At 35.7% G+C, this 15949-nt stretch overlaps 1 protein-coding gene across 2 annotated transcripts in view; it reads left to right on the top strand.

Annotated features, from left to right (window-relative positions):
- LOC148955565 (cysteine and glycine-rich protein 1-like) overlaps positions 1–15949 on the top strand; it is a 121666-nt gene that overhangs the window by 15165 nt on the left and 90552 nt on the right. Inside the window, exon 1 of one of the 2 annotated variants that reach the window (XM_089102851.1) lies at positions 7233–7358. The exons of the other annotated variant lie outside the window; for it this stretch is intronic. The gene's annotated coding sequence lies outside the window, so the exon portion shown is untranslated. Of the gene's footprint in view, positions 1–7232; positions 7359–15949 lie in introns of those variants that run through there. 2 annotated transcript variants of the gene reach the window in all.

Below are 15949 nucleotides of genomic sequence, written 5' to 3' on the forward strand. Positions count from 1 at the left end.
CCTTTACCATATTAATGGTTGAAAATTACTTTCATTCAGGCACGTGACTGATATGTAAAATATTTGCTGCTGGAAGCACGTTAATTACTAGTTAGAGTTCTCGCGAGTTCCGCAGTAGCCTATCCAACCATATATCATTAGGAGCCGAGAGCAAACATTTGTCCCTTTTCCCGTACAGTGACATTACTTAGTATACATTCAGTGATAAGAGTCATTTCGCGGTATAAATACGCTGATCAAAGTCATTTCGTGGTATAATTGCGGTATGATCAGAAAAAAGTGCGGCATTTCTCTCGAAATTGCGGTATGTATAAGTGGCAACACAGCTATAAAGTCCACACAAATTGAAGAGCTGTTACATAGAATGTACATGCTGAAGTACCAACGGGTATGCAGTATTATGTTACTGAACACCGGTTATTGGGTTGGGTTGAAGGAAAGTGGATTATTTCGAGAGGAGAGGGTAATTGAACCCTCAAAAAGTGACTTGGTTTTAGCTAAGTTTTCCAACTGTTTTGAGAGGTTCTTCTGATCAATATGGAGGGTGGATATTCCTCCACATCCCTAATTTGGAATAATATATTTGGTTGAAGCTTTTAGCATGGATCCTAAGGGAATAGCGTCCCCCCTATTGTTGCAGAAATATTCTTGGTGGGATAATAAAATTAAATTTATATTTATTAAAGTTGGCTTGGGAGTCTCCTCAAGTTAAATAGAGCCACTAAAAATTGAAGGTATTGCTGGCTAATTTGTCTGTAAATCTGTTTATATTAATCAGATGTTCATCTATTTGTTCTTTTAGTATTATTTTGTTTGTTGCAATGGCCTGGTGGCTCTTTTTTGGTACTAAATATCATATCATATGCTTAACTGTATAAGGAGGGAGGGATGGGGATTTCCCAGGAGTAATGTCTTTCTAAAGAATCCTCCCCTAAAAAATATAAACATCCCGAAAATTGATTTTGACATTTCAGGCCTCTCTTACAGGAAATCATAAGGCGTTATCTTTTTCAGGGAAATTTCTTTCAAACGGTTCATGGTAGCAAATTGTAAGTAAGGAGCGACGCAACTTACTAGTTGCCAAAACTCTAAAAAAACGGAATTTTGATATGAATAGATACATCAAAATAATTGGCTTATTTTGTTGATTCCATATATATAAGATTCATTGAGTTTAGTGTTACCCATCAAAAGCCACGAAACGGAGAGAATTTCCCTGATTTTCGCAAAAGGGGGAAACACCCCTTAAAAGTCGGGCAATCTTAATGAAAATCACATCATCAGATTTGACCTATCGGAGAACCCTATTGTAGAGGTTTCAATCTCCAATCTGGAAAAGGTAAAATTTTGTTGTTTTTTTTGCCAGAAGAAAAATCACGGATGCGCGTTTATTTATTGCTCCTTTTTTTGTCTTTTCTTCTACGGTTGGTCGTGTCGAACCAAAGGTCCTTGAATATCGGGAGAGGACTCATTCGAACGGGAATTAAAATTTCTAGTGCCCTTTTGTGAACAAAAAGAGTGGAGGGTAGGTAGCCCCCTTCCTCCCACGTTCCTTTTCCCCCAAAGTCGTCCGATCAAAATTTTGAGATAGCTATTTTGTTGAGATAGTTGAAAACCCCAATAACTATGCCTGTAGAAACAGCATGACCTACCCCCCTCCCCCAAGCCCTTGGCGAAAGGTCTTTAAGTTATGAAATTTTCCCATTGTTCACTTATAGTATTTTTTATTGAGAAGTTTACCCTTTTCAGGGGAAATTTTACACTGGGGGGATTTTTTAGAATTCCTGTACGAAACTTTTTTTTGCTTGTATTACTTTCTCTTCAACGACTCGATTTTAACATAACATGTTAGAGGCAATTGTTCTGGGTAAATTTTCACCGGGATTGAATTGTCTAGAGAATTTTCTGTCGTGGGGATTTTTCCGTAGAGTAGGAACCTGGTTTCCCGGCATTATTTAAAAAACGATCAGAAGTTAAATTAAGAAAAAACAGTTTTCTCAACTGAAAGTAAGGAGCAATATTAACACTGAAAAGGAACAGAAACTATTATGTATATGAGCGGCCCTCTCCCTCCTCAATGGCTCTTTGCGCTAAAGTTTGACTTTTTGTCCCAATTCTTTAAGAACGACTCCTCAAACACAAGGATTGTTTAATTAGAACAATAAGAAGCTTTTATAAAGGTACTAAAAAGCTTTACCGTGAAGAGCGAGAGTAGGGAGGGAACAATACTCCGGAGGGAACAGCCTGAGGCTCTAAAAAATATACCCTAAACCCCATTGCGTATACGCTAAACCTCATTTGCGTACTTACATGAGCACATATTCAGATCATGACAATTGTATGAATAAATTTTTTATTTGGGTTGAATGAAACTGATCTTATGACACGCGCTTGGGTAAAGTAAATCGGACGCATTTTGTAATACGAGCTGAATTTTAATGAATAAAAAAGCTACAAACCTGCTACCCCTTTTTTTCTTATGACATGTGCTTGGGTAAAGTAAACCAGCGATAAGATGTCACCAATGAATCAGTTGCTATGTCATTTTTTTTAGAGGGAACTTATGGTCATCCATACCCCAACGTCCAAGGGGCCCCCGATACCCCTCCCCCAACGTTTTGCCCCCTTTTCTTGGACTTAGTATTTTTTTTGGGGACTTAGAATTTCTTGCCCTCAGAATTTTGGGACTTCGAATTTTTTTGGCCTTCCAACTTTTTGGACTTAGAATTTTTTTGAACTTTTTTTTTCTTTTTTGATGTTGCTATTTTAAGAAAGTAAGGAGCAACATCAAAACGAACAGAAATCATTCCATATATGAGGGGAGGCCCTCCTGAATACCTAGCTCTTTACGCTAAAGTTCGACTTTGTGTCGTAATTCTTTAAGAACGATTCCTGAAACAATTAAATAAAAAAAAAACTTTTTTCAACTGAAATTAAGGAGCAACATTAAAACTTAAAACGAACAGAAATTGTTACGTATATGAGGGGGTTTGCCCCTTACTCAATGCCTCGCTTTTCACGCTTAAGTTCGAATTTTGTTCTAATTCTTTAAGAATGACCCCTGAATCACAAAGGCCGTTTAATTAGAATAAATAGCTCTTTTGAAAGTACTAAAAAAAAAAATTAGCGTAAAGAGCGAGGTATTGACAAGGGGGCGAACCCCTTCATATATGCAATAATTTTCGTTCGTTTTAAGTTTTAAGTTTTTAATGTTAAGTTTTAATCCTTACTTTCATTTGGAAAAACTTATTTTTTTATTTAGTGTCTGATCGTTTTTAAATTATGCTGGGAAATCCGGCGCCCCTTCATAGAAATGTCCTTTCCCCAATGAAAACTTCCTCCATGGAAAGATCCTCCCACGTAACCCCCTCCGCCGACCCCTCCACCAGAAAAAATCCCCCCTGAAAACATCTGTATACTTCCCAATAACCATGGTTAAACAATGGGCAAAGGTCATAGCTTGCAGCCCTTCTCCCGGGGACTGTGGGGGATTAAGTCATCCTCAAAGACACACTTATTAGATATTTCGACTATGCTGAACAAAATGGTTATCTTAAAATTTTGATCGGGTGACATTGGGGAAATAATGATCGTGGGAGGGGGCCTAGTTGCCCTCCAATTTTTTCGTCACTTAAAAAGGGAACTATAACTTAATTTCCGTTCAAATGAATCCTCTCGCAATATTCAAGGACCACTGGGTCAATACGATCACCCCTGGGACAAAATAAAGAAACACGTATCCGTGATGTTCCTTCTGGGGAAAAATACCAAATTCCACATATTGGCAGATAGGAGCTTGAAACCTCTACAGTAGGGTTCTCTGATACGTTGAATCTGATGGTGGTTTTCATTAAGATTCTATGACTTTTAGGTGGTGTTTCCCACTTTTTTCGAAAATAAGGCAACTTTTCTCAGGTCCTTAACTTGTAATGAGTAAGACTAAACTTGATCAAACTTATATATTTGAAATCAGCATAAAAATCCAATTCTTTTGATGTATCTATTGGTATTCCGTTTTTTAGAGTTTTGGTTACTACTGAGCCGGATCGCTCCCTACTTACAATTCGTTACCACGAACTGTTTGAATCGGGCCGTGTAATTAAAATCAGAATCTTTTTAAAAGTTCTTGAAAACTTCAGCGTGAAGAGTGGGGTATTGAGGAGGGGGCAGCCCCCTCATTTACGGAATAATTTCTGTTCGTTTCAAGTTTTAATGGTGCTCCTTAATTTTAGTAGAAAAAAAATATGTTTTTTTATTTAATCGCGAGAAAAGAATAAAGGAATAACGGGGAAACCGTGACAATTTGGGGTGCCAAACCTGATGGTCTGTTGCCAATTTACCTATCTCCGTGGTCTTCAAGATATCCCAGGGAAGTCAGAAGGGGCTCCCCTAACAAGAGATGAGATGAAATAGTGCTATTATCGACCCCCCCTCCTTTGAGCAAGTTCTTCCGAGTTAGTGCCTCTCTTACGAAAAACATATAGGATAACGCAATGAGGAAATGTAGACAAGGAAATCTGACTGCATAGGATAACGCAGTCGGTGAATTGTAGACGAAAAATTATTACTACTTGTTATACTTGTCTAAATTATAAAAAATTACAAGTGTAAGTTATACTTGTCTAATACTCATTCTTGGCGAAACAAAAAAGTGGAACGGCAAAATAAAAGGTACTTATGCATTATAACGAAACCAGCGCTATGCACGAAAGAAGTCAAGTTTGGTTAATGCTAATGAAATAAAATAAAATAGGATGAATATGTAATAGTTTAGAAACAAATTTGGGCTATATATTTGCACATTAGGGGGTGGGGGTAAGCATAGCATATATTAAATACGTAACCTAACCTAGGTACCTTCTCCCCCCTAAACCCCCAAAATCAATCGTTTAAATATTGTAAACTCAATGAGAAACCACGCTTTGCCATCAATTTATTTAGCAAATACCCGTTTGTCTGGTTTCGTGTCCAGATTTTTTGTACAATCTATAGCGCTGGTTTAGTTATAATGCATAAGTACCTAATAAAATTTTACCAGCAAGAAAAACGAGAGAATTAAAACCATATGTAAAACAGTCCTAACTTCAGGACTGTTAAAGAAATAATTCTCTGGCTTTTGTAAAAATGTTAGGACGTTTTTATATCATAAGTTGAATGTTATCTTTATTTTACTGAGGACGGCTTTTAGACATGTAGTGAAATGTTCAATTAGTGTTCTTCTACAACTCACGGTCTATAAAATTACCTCATTGCGTTATTCTCTTTATTGTTCAAATGAGGCAGAGGCATTGTGGTCTTTATCGTTATTTAAATTAAGATCCCTCTCTGTTATTTCAGGTAAGTACATTTATTTCCTGTATGTTTTCTTTCAGAGGTACTTGTACTTTAGTCAGTTTAGTGACGCAGATGAAAGACGCCTTACTACAAGAGCGTAATATGAGATTTGCCGTTGGTAGCGTGAACAATTTCAAACAGTTTGTGGTAACGAACTGTAAGTAAGGAGCGAGCCGGCTCAATAGTAACCGAAACTCTAAAAACGGATACCAATAGATACAACAGATAAAAACTGATACCAATAGATATTTTGACACCAATAGATACATAAAAAAAAAAAAAATCAGATTTTAATGTTGATTTCAAATATATAAGTTTCATCAACTTTAGTCCTACCCATCAAAAGTTATGCGCCTGAGAAAATTTGCCTGGTTTTTGAAAAAAGGGGAAACATCCCCTAAAAGTTATATCACCTTAATGAAAATCACACCATCAGATACAGTGTATCAAAGAGCCCTACTGTAGAGGTTTCAAGGTCCTATCTGCAAAAATGTGGAATTTTGTATTTTTTGCCAGAAGAAAGATCACGGATGCGTGTTTATTTTTTGTTTTTGTGTGTGTGTTCCTAGGGGTGATCGTATCGACCCGTGGTCCTAGATTATCGTGGGAAGGCTCATTCGAGCTGAAATTAAAAATTCTAGTGCCCTTTTTAAGTGACCAAAAAATGGAGGGCAACCTGGTCCCATCCCACGCTCATTTTTTCCCAAAGTCACCCGATCAAAATTTTGAGATAGCCATTTTGTTCAGCATGGTCGTAAATATAACACTATGTCTTTTAGGATAATGTAATCCCCCAATTTCCTGGGGGGAGGGCTCAACGTTACGAAATTTACCCAACGGTCACATATAGCCTTATTGGTTATTGGGAAGTATACAGACGTTTTCAGGGGAGATTTTTTCTGGTAGTGGGGGGAGGGGGGGTGGGTGGGCCGGAGGTTATTTGGAAGGATCTTTCCATGGAGGAAGTTTTCATGGGGAAAGGGACATTGCTATGAAGGGGACGCCGGATTTCCCAGCACTATTTAAAAAAGATCAGAAATTAATAAAAAAAAAAATTTCAACTGAAAGTAAGCAGCAACATCAAACGAACAGAAATTATTACGTTTATGATTGGGTCCGCCCCCTAGTCAATACCTCGCTCTTTCAGCCAATGATTTTTTAGTACTTTCATAAGAGCTATTTATTCTAATTAACGGCCTTTGTGATTAAGGGGTGATTTTTAAAGACTTGGAACAAAATTCGAACTTGATTCGAACAAAATTCAAAATGTGAATATAGAAGGTCGTTACGTATGTTAATTCGTAAGTTACATTTATTTATTACTAATAAAAACGTTTGTAAATAAAATTAAATAACTTTGGAGAAAGCCATTTAACCAAATAAAAGTAAAATTAATATGCAAATTTTGTTTTAATTATTCATGTACGGTGAGCCAAAATAAAAAACTGAATTAATTCAAAAAAGTTCAAAAATTAAATAAAAAAACTAGTTTTTTTTTAACTGAAAGTAAGGAGCGACATTAAAACTTAAAACGAACAGAAATTATTCCGTATATGAAAGGGGCTGTCCCCTCCTCAACGTCTCGCTCTTTACGCTAAAGTTTGGACTCTTTCTCACAACTCTATTTTTTTTTCAAACAATAAAAAACTTTAGCGTAAAGAGCGAGGCGTTGAGGAGGGGTCAGCCTCTTTCATATACGGAATAATTTCTGTCCGTTTTAAGTTTAATTTCGCTCCTTACTTTCAGTTAAAAAAGCTTGTTTTTTTGTATTTAATTCTTTCAAAGGCACTTTTACTTTAGTCAGTTTAGTGACGCAGATGAAAGACGCCTTACTACAAGAGCGTAATTTGAGATTTGCCGTTGGTAGTATGAACAAAGTGCTATCGATAAGATCATTACGAGTGTGTTGATGCTGATCAAATTCCGTTGCGGAATCTCTGTCAAGGACTTTCATTAGTGTTACTATTTTACTCCAATCCAATAGTAGTCTTAAAACTGTTTGATAGTGCATAACATTGTTGGTGGTATGTATGCCTACGTTGATATTATTGAGCTGATTATAGAGGTATCCATCTAAATTGGAAAGACCTAGTGAACTATATCTCATGGCTATATTATATGCGGTCGGATTCTCTTTATGAACCAACTGCTATAATAACAACATTCGGTACTGTTGGGCTTAATGGTGCACACGAAAGAAGTCAAGTTTGGTTAATTCTAATAAAAAAAATAGCCTAGGATGTATATATAATAGTTTAGAAACAAATTTGGTAAAGTTCTACCAAATCATATTATTGAGTTAGGAATAAAGTGAATACACCATTCGATGACTTTTTGGTGAATATCTACCAAATCATATTATTGAGTTAGGAATAAAGTGAATACACCATTCGATGCCTTTTTTTATTCTTATTACGAATATAATAAGCATTTCTATCGGAAATGAATTTCAGCCCCCCCCCCTAATATCGGCTATACCTAACCTAACCCTGAATTGGCATAGGCCCTATAGGGGGGGGGGCTGAAATTTCATTTACGATAGAAATGCTTATTATATTCGTAATTAGCATAATCAGGTGTATTCACTTTAGTCCTAACTCAATAATATGATTTGGTAGATATTTACCGCCTTTTTTATGCTGATTACGAATATAATAATCATTTCTATCGGAAATGAATTTCAGCCCCCCCCCCCTATATATAGCTAACCTAACCCAACCCTGACTTGGGACATATAGGGGGGGGGGCTGCAATTCAAGTATAATATAAATTCTGATCTCGTTCGTAATTAGACTAAAGAAAGACATCGAATGGTGTTTTCACTTTAGTCCTAACTCAATAATATGATTTGGTAGAACTTTACCACAAATTTGGGCTATATATTTGCACATTAGGGGGGGGGGGGTAAAGCATAGCATATATTAAATACGTAACCTAACCGCGGTACCCTCCCCCCCCAAACCCCCCAAAAAAACAGTTTAAATATTGTAAATTCAATGAGAAACCACGCTCTTCGATCAATTTAGATAACAATTACCGGCTTTACGGGTATCCATCACTGCATTCCTTCGACTGTCTATCAGGAGCGGATCCAGGATTTTTTTTAGGGGGGAGGGGCGCAAAATAGGTTGATCCGATTAAAAAATTATGGGGGGGGGGGACGCAAAATAGGTTGGTTCTATAATGCGTTAGGAGTAAGTTTAATTAACGCAAACTTGAGTTAATTAAGTAAATTACACTACTTTAGACTACGATAGGGGGGGGGGCGCCTCCTCCCCCTGGATCCGCCACTGCTGTCTATAGCCGCTGTGTACCTTTAAGCGCGACTATACCCAATATTCTTGCTTAATTTCGCTTACATAGCTCTTCTTAAAAGATTTGTATAGGTTTTTTTTTGCATTATTGCTGTGTTTCCACTCTGCACAAGGAAACACTATTAAATTCTGAGAACTACATTAAAGCACTCTAAAATACTTACCTATGTCGTGATTTAAGGCGAACCGATAAGCTTTGCCTCCCTCCAAATGGTCCAATGTGTACCTCAAATTCTATATAGGCTTACGTAATGAAATTTCCATCCGTTGAATTTGCTGCTATATTGCTTGGTACTTGTGTGTTATATGGTACACGCTTGAGAAGTGAAGTTAGGTCCTAATCCTAATAAAATACACCAAAATATGATGAAAACAATACTTTAGTAAAAAAATTATGAAAACTACTCAAAGAATTATGGTGGGGGGGGGGACAGAACGCATTATATTAAATACCTAACCAAAACCAAACATAATATCACCTCTATATATTAAATATTTAACAAAAATATTATCTACAACGTAGATTTCAACTGAGCCTAAGCTAACTTTCCTCAAATATTGACAGGTATAAATCAGTTATTGTCTGATCTGTAAATCCAAATTCTCGAGTATGTGCCATATAATACACAAGTACGTTTTGCTTGTTCGCAATTAAATCGATTGGAAGAAAAGAGTTCCGCATGGACAGTAATTTCTCCTTGTTTAACCCAGTCTAATTAAAGAAAAAAAAGTTAAATTTCAGATATCTTTATAAAAAGCGAGTAAATATTGACTGGACTTAAACCACAGCAAAAATCTGTTAGATAGAGCTATGCTGAATGAATGATGTAAAGATTTTGTTACTACAATAGTTAATTCACAAGGGGAATCACCTGCAGAATAACATGTTTCCTTCCATTCTAGCATAATTTAATTTAAAAAAACAGGTTTTTTTTTAACTGAAAGTAATGAGCGATATTAAAACTTAAAACGAACAGAAATTTTCCATATATGAAAGGGGCTGTCCCCTCCTCAACGCCTCGCGCTTTAAGAAAAAGTTTTTTATTGTTTTGTAAAATAAAGTTGTGAGACTGAGTCATACTATATCGTAAAGAGCGAGGCGTTGAGGAGGGGACAGCTTATACTTGTATACTTAATGATGAAACTTATATACTGAAAATCAGCATAAAAATTTGATTCCTTTGATGTATCTATTGGTATCAAAATTTCGTTTTTTAGAGTTTTAGAGTTTTGGTTACTATTCAGCCGGGTCGCTCCGTACTTACAGTTCGTTACCACGAACTGTTTGATGTAACAGGGCAAAAGTCAAGAAGGGCGACTCTCCTTTCAATGGGAAATTAATCTTTTAAGGGGAATGCAACTTTCAAGAATGGATCTAAAGTCTAATTAGGGTCTGGAAAGGTGCCTTATAAGTGCCTATCTCTACGTCTTCCCTAATCCCAGGACTAGATTTGAGATGAGACTGATTAATCCAATAATAGAAGTTTCTTGTCCTTTTTTGTGAAAGTTAAAGCTATAGACTTGTCACAGAATTGCTAGTTTCAGAGGAAACTTTGCAAATGTGTTAAAATTCACATTTTAACATTTATGCATATTAGGCACGTAAAAAGGAATTCATTTTAGTGGGTTCATATTTGCAAAGGATGTCGATAAAACCAAGAAAAATACTAATCACTTGAAAAATAAAGTACATCAGGAAAATCATAGTATTTTATAGGTTTAAGGAGGGGCTAATGTCCCTTGTGTGTGTAGTTGATCAGATAGGAGCGCAGGAAAGTTTTCGAGGAAATGGAGCAGATTTTAGGGGGAAACAACTTTGGGCACTTGTCTAGAATCCAGAAAACACGCGAGAATTGTATTGCGAAAATCAGATAGGCATTACCCGGTGCTTATATGAGACACTGTATAAATAAAGGGTTTTCATACTCCAGGATCTATATTTAAACTTTAGTTTTTTGGGGTTTAGGGGGACTAAAAGGTCCCTAGGTTGGTTTAGGTTACGTTACATATTTAATACATGCTATGCTTTACCCCCCCTCCTTAATGTGCCAATATGTGGCCCAAATTTGTTTCTGAACTATTATATGTTCATCCCATTTTGTTTTATTTCATTGGCATTAACGAAAATTCACTTATCGCATGTTTTCTGGATTCTAGATAAGTACCCAACTTTGACTATAAACAAACAATAGACACATTATATGAAAAGTATAAGATACAATAGGGAAAATTAAAAAAATCCAATTCTTTTGGGTGGTGAGAGGGAGAGAGACAACTTACATAACTTGCTTGGACCATTTCCATACCGCTAGTTGAAATTTTATTTCTAATTAGTCTACTTTCTTAGAGCAAAATTATTAGTGTAATATTATATATCCTATATATATTTTTTTTATTCGGCGATTCCCAATCTTGATTTGGTTGCAGTTTTGACTTACATTTTCACTAATGTAGCAACGAATGTGTGAAGTTGAAAAAAAGATACTATACCTGTCAATCATAGTAGCTTTTATAGACTTCATTGCTGGGTTCAATTTCTTTACGAAAGCCAAACTTGGGGAGATCTTGACGAGGGACGGCGTTCCATTAGAGCTAATTAAAATACTTATAGACGCTTACGAGTCTGCAGTTCAGCAAGACCGAACTCCCGTACTCTTAAACGATATGGTCCATATGAATAGTGCGTCTGTGGAACTCCAAAAAATGGTCAAATAGGTTTCATTGTTTGGATAAATTTTACTGTTAAGGTAAACCTGTGTAATAGTTTCCGTCCTGAATCACTTTTGAATAAAGAATTATTCTCACCAGATCGTTTTTCGAAACGGATATTGAAGTTTCGGTTACTATAGGCTGCGTCGCTGCCTATAGTAACCTATAGTAGAAGAAGCACTAATTTGGTAAAAGGTGGCATTTTTTTTTACCAAAATGTATATCCAGTTGTGAAATGTTTCATTTTATGTCATAAATTTCAAAATGTGTCCTTTTTTTCCTTTTATGGTTCCAACTTCTAAAATACAGGTTATAAAATTAGTTTTTCGGGCCTAAGACTCTCCCGAGATCCTGAATGTTCGCCAATTCTGGGCACTTCACTTTCAAAATACAAATAAAATTCATTTTTCACTAGTGCAATCCCCTCATAAATTCCCTGCCAACGTACTCGACCAAAATAATCCACATAAACAGGAATAGAACATAACTATTCTAAACTCCTGATTCAACACTGAACCAACTACCAATTAGAAAATCTAAGAGGGTCTTTACTAGGAATGTCATAAAGGAAAAAAAAAAACAATTGTTAGGTGAGCAAGATTTTTTCTACTGTATTCATCTGTTGGGGTTGGTTACCATCGTGAACTGATGGGCAAATCTCCATGTTCGAGAAGTGAGCTGGGTCTGAGAGTTGCATTTGGAGGGAGAGATGGAAAATATATTTTTATCCACAGCATGCCTGAAGAGTGACTATTTTATAAGGTTTTATTTTTAAACTTGCCACTTTTGAACTGCACTTTTCCAAAATACGGGAAAATATAATATGCTACAGTTAGGCCAGGGCTACGATGAATCTCTATTGGCTAGCTCATCCCAAGAAGGAGTTAGTTTCCTGTAGTTGTATGAAGGCGCTTTTAATGTTGAAATAAAAAAATAAGTACAGTAAAAGTTTGGACTCTGATAAAATTAGTAAAGAATTAAAATAGAACCTTTAAAAACCTCAACGAATCAAAACAAAACTTTTAAATCTGGAGATTAAAACTGACGCTCAAACCTTTATGGGAGCTGTTCGTGACCTTATTTGCTGATTTCTAGGGGATGTCTTGCCTTTTTTAAGTCCTATAAGTCTAATTTTCTTTGTTTTACAGGCACTTGATTGTTTATTGTTTACTAATCTTCATTTTGATGTTTAGGTTTTTCATATTTCTGCTTTAATATATTTCTTCTATTTTTTTTATCATTTAAACGTCCAGGAAGGCTTATAGTAAAATAGCTAAAACGCGGAGATATTTGTTTCAGTGGGAAGAGGGTCTTCAAAATAGAGACGCAGACACCCTACATGAAAGCTATAGAAAATCAGGGAGACCAAATATATCTGACCCCCCCTCTCTCCTACATACTTTTATGTTGGAAAAATAAAGGAACTGGATTATTCGCCGTTCATTTTGTGTTATCCCTATTTTTGTTGACCTTAGGTCATTTGTTGCAATCATATTTTTCTTCCTTGTTATCGGTTTTGGGCAGTTGTATTTTTATCTTTCATAATGAAAAACAGAAAACTTTGAGAAAATTGCTCTTATGAAACGTTTGAAGAATGCTGCTATTAAAACTAGGAATTATTTCCAACCAAGTGTATCATTTCTTCGCGAGAGATTTGTGGTGAAACCTGTTTGTTTAAGCACATGACATAATTCGGCTGTTTCATATATCCTCGAAAAGTCACCCTTGAAGTTATAGTATCCAACAAAGGTTTGCTGTCCAAGTATTAACTATAAAATAATAACGGGGATCTTGGATAAGATTAAAAGAATAATCTTATATAATTTCGGAGACCACACTGCCTTTCCATGACGATAAATAAAAGTTCAAATAGGGATAAAAATCCTTTTGATACACAGTGTTTCACAAACAGTGATAGAAATTCACAAAAATACCAGATATTTCGGCCACATATACAGTGACCGTTATCAGTAGTAAAAGTATGACGATCACTATATATGTGACCGAAACATCTGGTAATTTTTTTGGTGAATTTCTATCACTATTATCATCATCACTGTATATTAAAAGGATTTTATTCCTATTTAAAGAACTTTTATTTAAAGAAGAAGCTTGTGACAGAACAAGAGACACAGAAAGACAAAACATCGTGTTCCAGCTTTATTTTGACTTTTTCAGCTTTTCTCTTCCGTTACCACAAAGTGGCTTTTTTGTATTTCTTGAGTACTTCCAAGGAATAGTTTTTATCTCAGTGTCTGCTTTAGTTTTGCTATTCACTGGCCAAAGGCTCGTTTGGTACTTTGTCTTTTTGTTTCTTCAGTCATTATGTTGTATAATTAGAATATTTGCTAGGAAAAGGAAATTTGTCTTTAGCTTTCTCTCGCAACTTTTTGATAAGCGTTTGGGTGTGTACTTGTACTTCCGAAGTTTCATTTCCTTTCGTTGAAGGGTTAAGGTTTCATAAAAAATGATTTTTATTTGTGCTAGAATAGAGACTCTAGCATCAAGTGGTATCCATTGGTGGGAGGCGTAGAGGGCCTATGCCCCCTACATTTTTTACCCTCCCTAGATTTGAAAAATACCTTTTCTGGAACTATATATATATTTTAAAATGTTTTGTTTGGTATTTCCGTTTTTTTTTTTAATGATAGATTTGCTCCCTCCTAGTTACTAAAAAGGTATATTCCCCCCCCCATCCTCCTCATAAGATTTTCGTGAATTGGCGCCACTGCTAGGATGGTTTTAGGGATACGTATTTGCATCAGTACTTAAATTTAAACATACCAACTTTTACCACTTGGCGATAAGACGAAGTATCTGGGAAAGGCGAAGTCGAAGATAGGTCCTTACTTTTGCTCTGCATGTGGAGATGAGGAGGATGACATAGTCTATGTTTTGGGTTTTTGTAGGAAATTAAATGGTCTGAGGGATGAAATTTTTCCGGGGTGGTGTAATAGAGAGGAATGGGTACTTACAGTAGACAACTGTAAGTAACGAGTGGCCAGGGTCAATAGTAACCGAAACTCTGAAAAACGGAATCTTGATACCAATAGATATACCAAAAGAATTGGCTTATTATGCTGATTTCAAATATATAAGCTTCCTTAAATATAGTCTTACCTATTAAAGACTACAAGCCTGAGAAAATTTGCCTATTTTCAAAAAAAGACGGAAACACCCCTTAAAAAACATAGAATCCAAATGAAAATCACGCCATCAGATTCAGCGTATCAGAACACCCTATTCTAGAAGTTTCAAGCTCATATCTGCAAAAAAGTGGAATTTTGTATTTTTGGCCAGAAGAAAGATCACGGATGCGTGTTTATTTGTTGTTTTTTTCCAGGGTTGACGTATCGACCCAGTGGTCCTAGAATGTCGTGAGAGGGCTCATTCGAATAGAAATTAAAATTTCTAGCGTCCTTTTGAAGTGCCCAGAAAGACTGGAGGGTAACTAAGCCCCCTCCCCGCCCCCTTTTTCCCAAAATCGTCCGATCAAAATTTTGAGATAGCCATTTTGTTCATCATAGTTGAAAGGCCCATAACCCCCCCCCCCACAGCCCCAGGGGAAACGTCTTTAAGTTATACAATTTGCCCATTGTTTACACATAGTATTTGCTATTGGGAAGTTTTTTTTTTCAATCAATCAGTCAATTTATTCAATCAATAAACTTAACAAAATACACTTCAATATAAACTCCCCCGTAAGGCTCTATGGGCAGGAAAAAACAGGGGAGAAACAAAAATGAAACAAATACATAAAAAACAAAAACATTTTCAACATCATACATTCACACCTTTAAGAGACTCAACACAAATGAAAAAAAAAAGAAAAAAAAATATTAATGAATAAACAAAAAAAATAAACAAGAGAAAAAAATAATAAAATACAATAATCCACATACAAAAAGAAGAGAAAAAAAAATCAGAAAATCAAAAACTAACCAGGGGACTACCACGCAATCAATTTATTCCGCGTGGACTACCCTATGGTCAGTCAATAAATAAATTTATTCAACCAATAAATATACAATAAAAACACTTCAATATAGAACGCCCCGTAAGGTTCTATGGCCAGGAAAAAAACAGAAATAGCATAAATGCTAAAAAAAAAAAAAAAAAAAAAAAAAAAAAAAAGAAGTAATTTCAATATAATGTATTTCAACCTTTCAAAGACTCAACACACACACACACACACACACAAAACAAAACAAAGAAGAGAAAAAAACAATAATTAAAAGACCCAAACAAAAAACGATTTTTATGAGACCCCACCCCCACCCCCAAACAAAAAAAAAGATGTAGGACAATCCAGTAAATTAAACCAGATTCCAAAAATATATTTGAAACCAAGCCACAAAATATTAGACAAACTCAGTACCCCTCACAACAAACGTTTCCAACACAGGCAAGGGTCACCCCCCCCCCAAAAAAAAAATAATAAATTTAAACAGTAAAAATGAAGACATTAAAAAAAAATTTAAAATTCTTTTGAAACTACCAAACAAGTGACATTCTTGAGCTGACTCAGGTAGGCTATTCCAAACGATATAACAAGCAGTTAATGGATTAAAGTCAAACCTCACCGATGGAGT

Source organism: Artemia sp. Qi Xiang Cuo, chromosome 2 (assembly GCF_049724085.1).
Source record: "Artemia sp. Qi Xiang Cuo chromosome 2, ASM4972408v1, whole genome shotgun sequence".
Lineage (NCBI taxonomy): Eukaryota > Metazoa > Arthropoda > Branchiopoda > Anostraca > Artemiidae > Artemia > Artemia sp. Qi Xiang Cuo.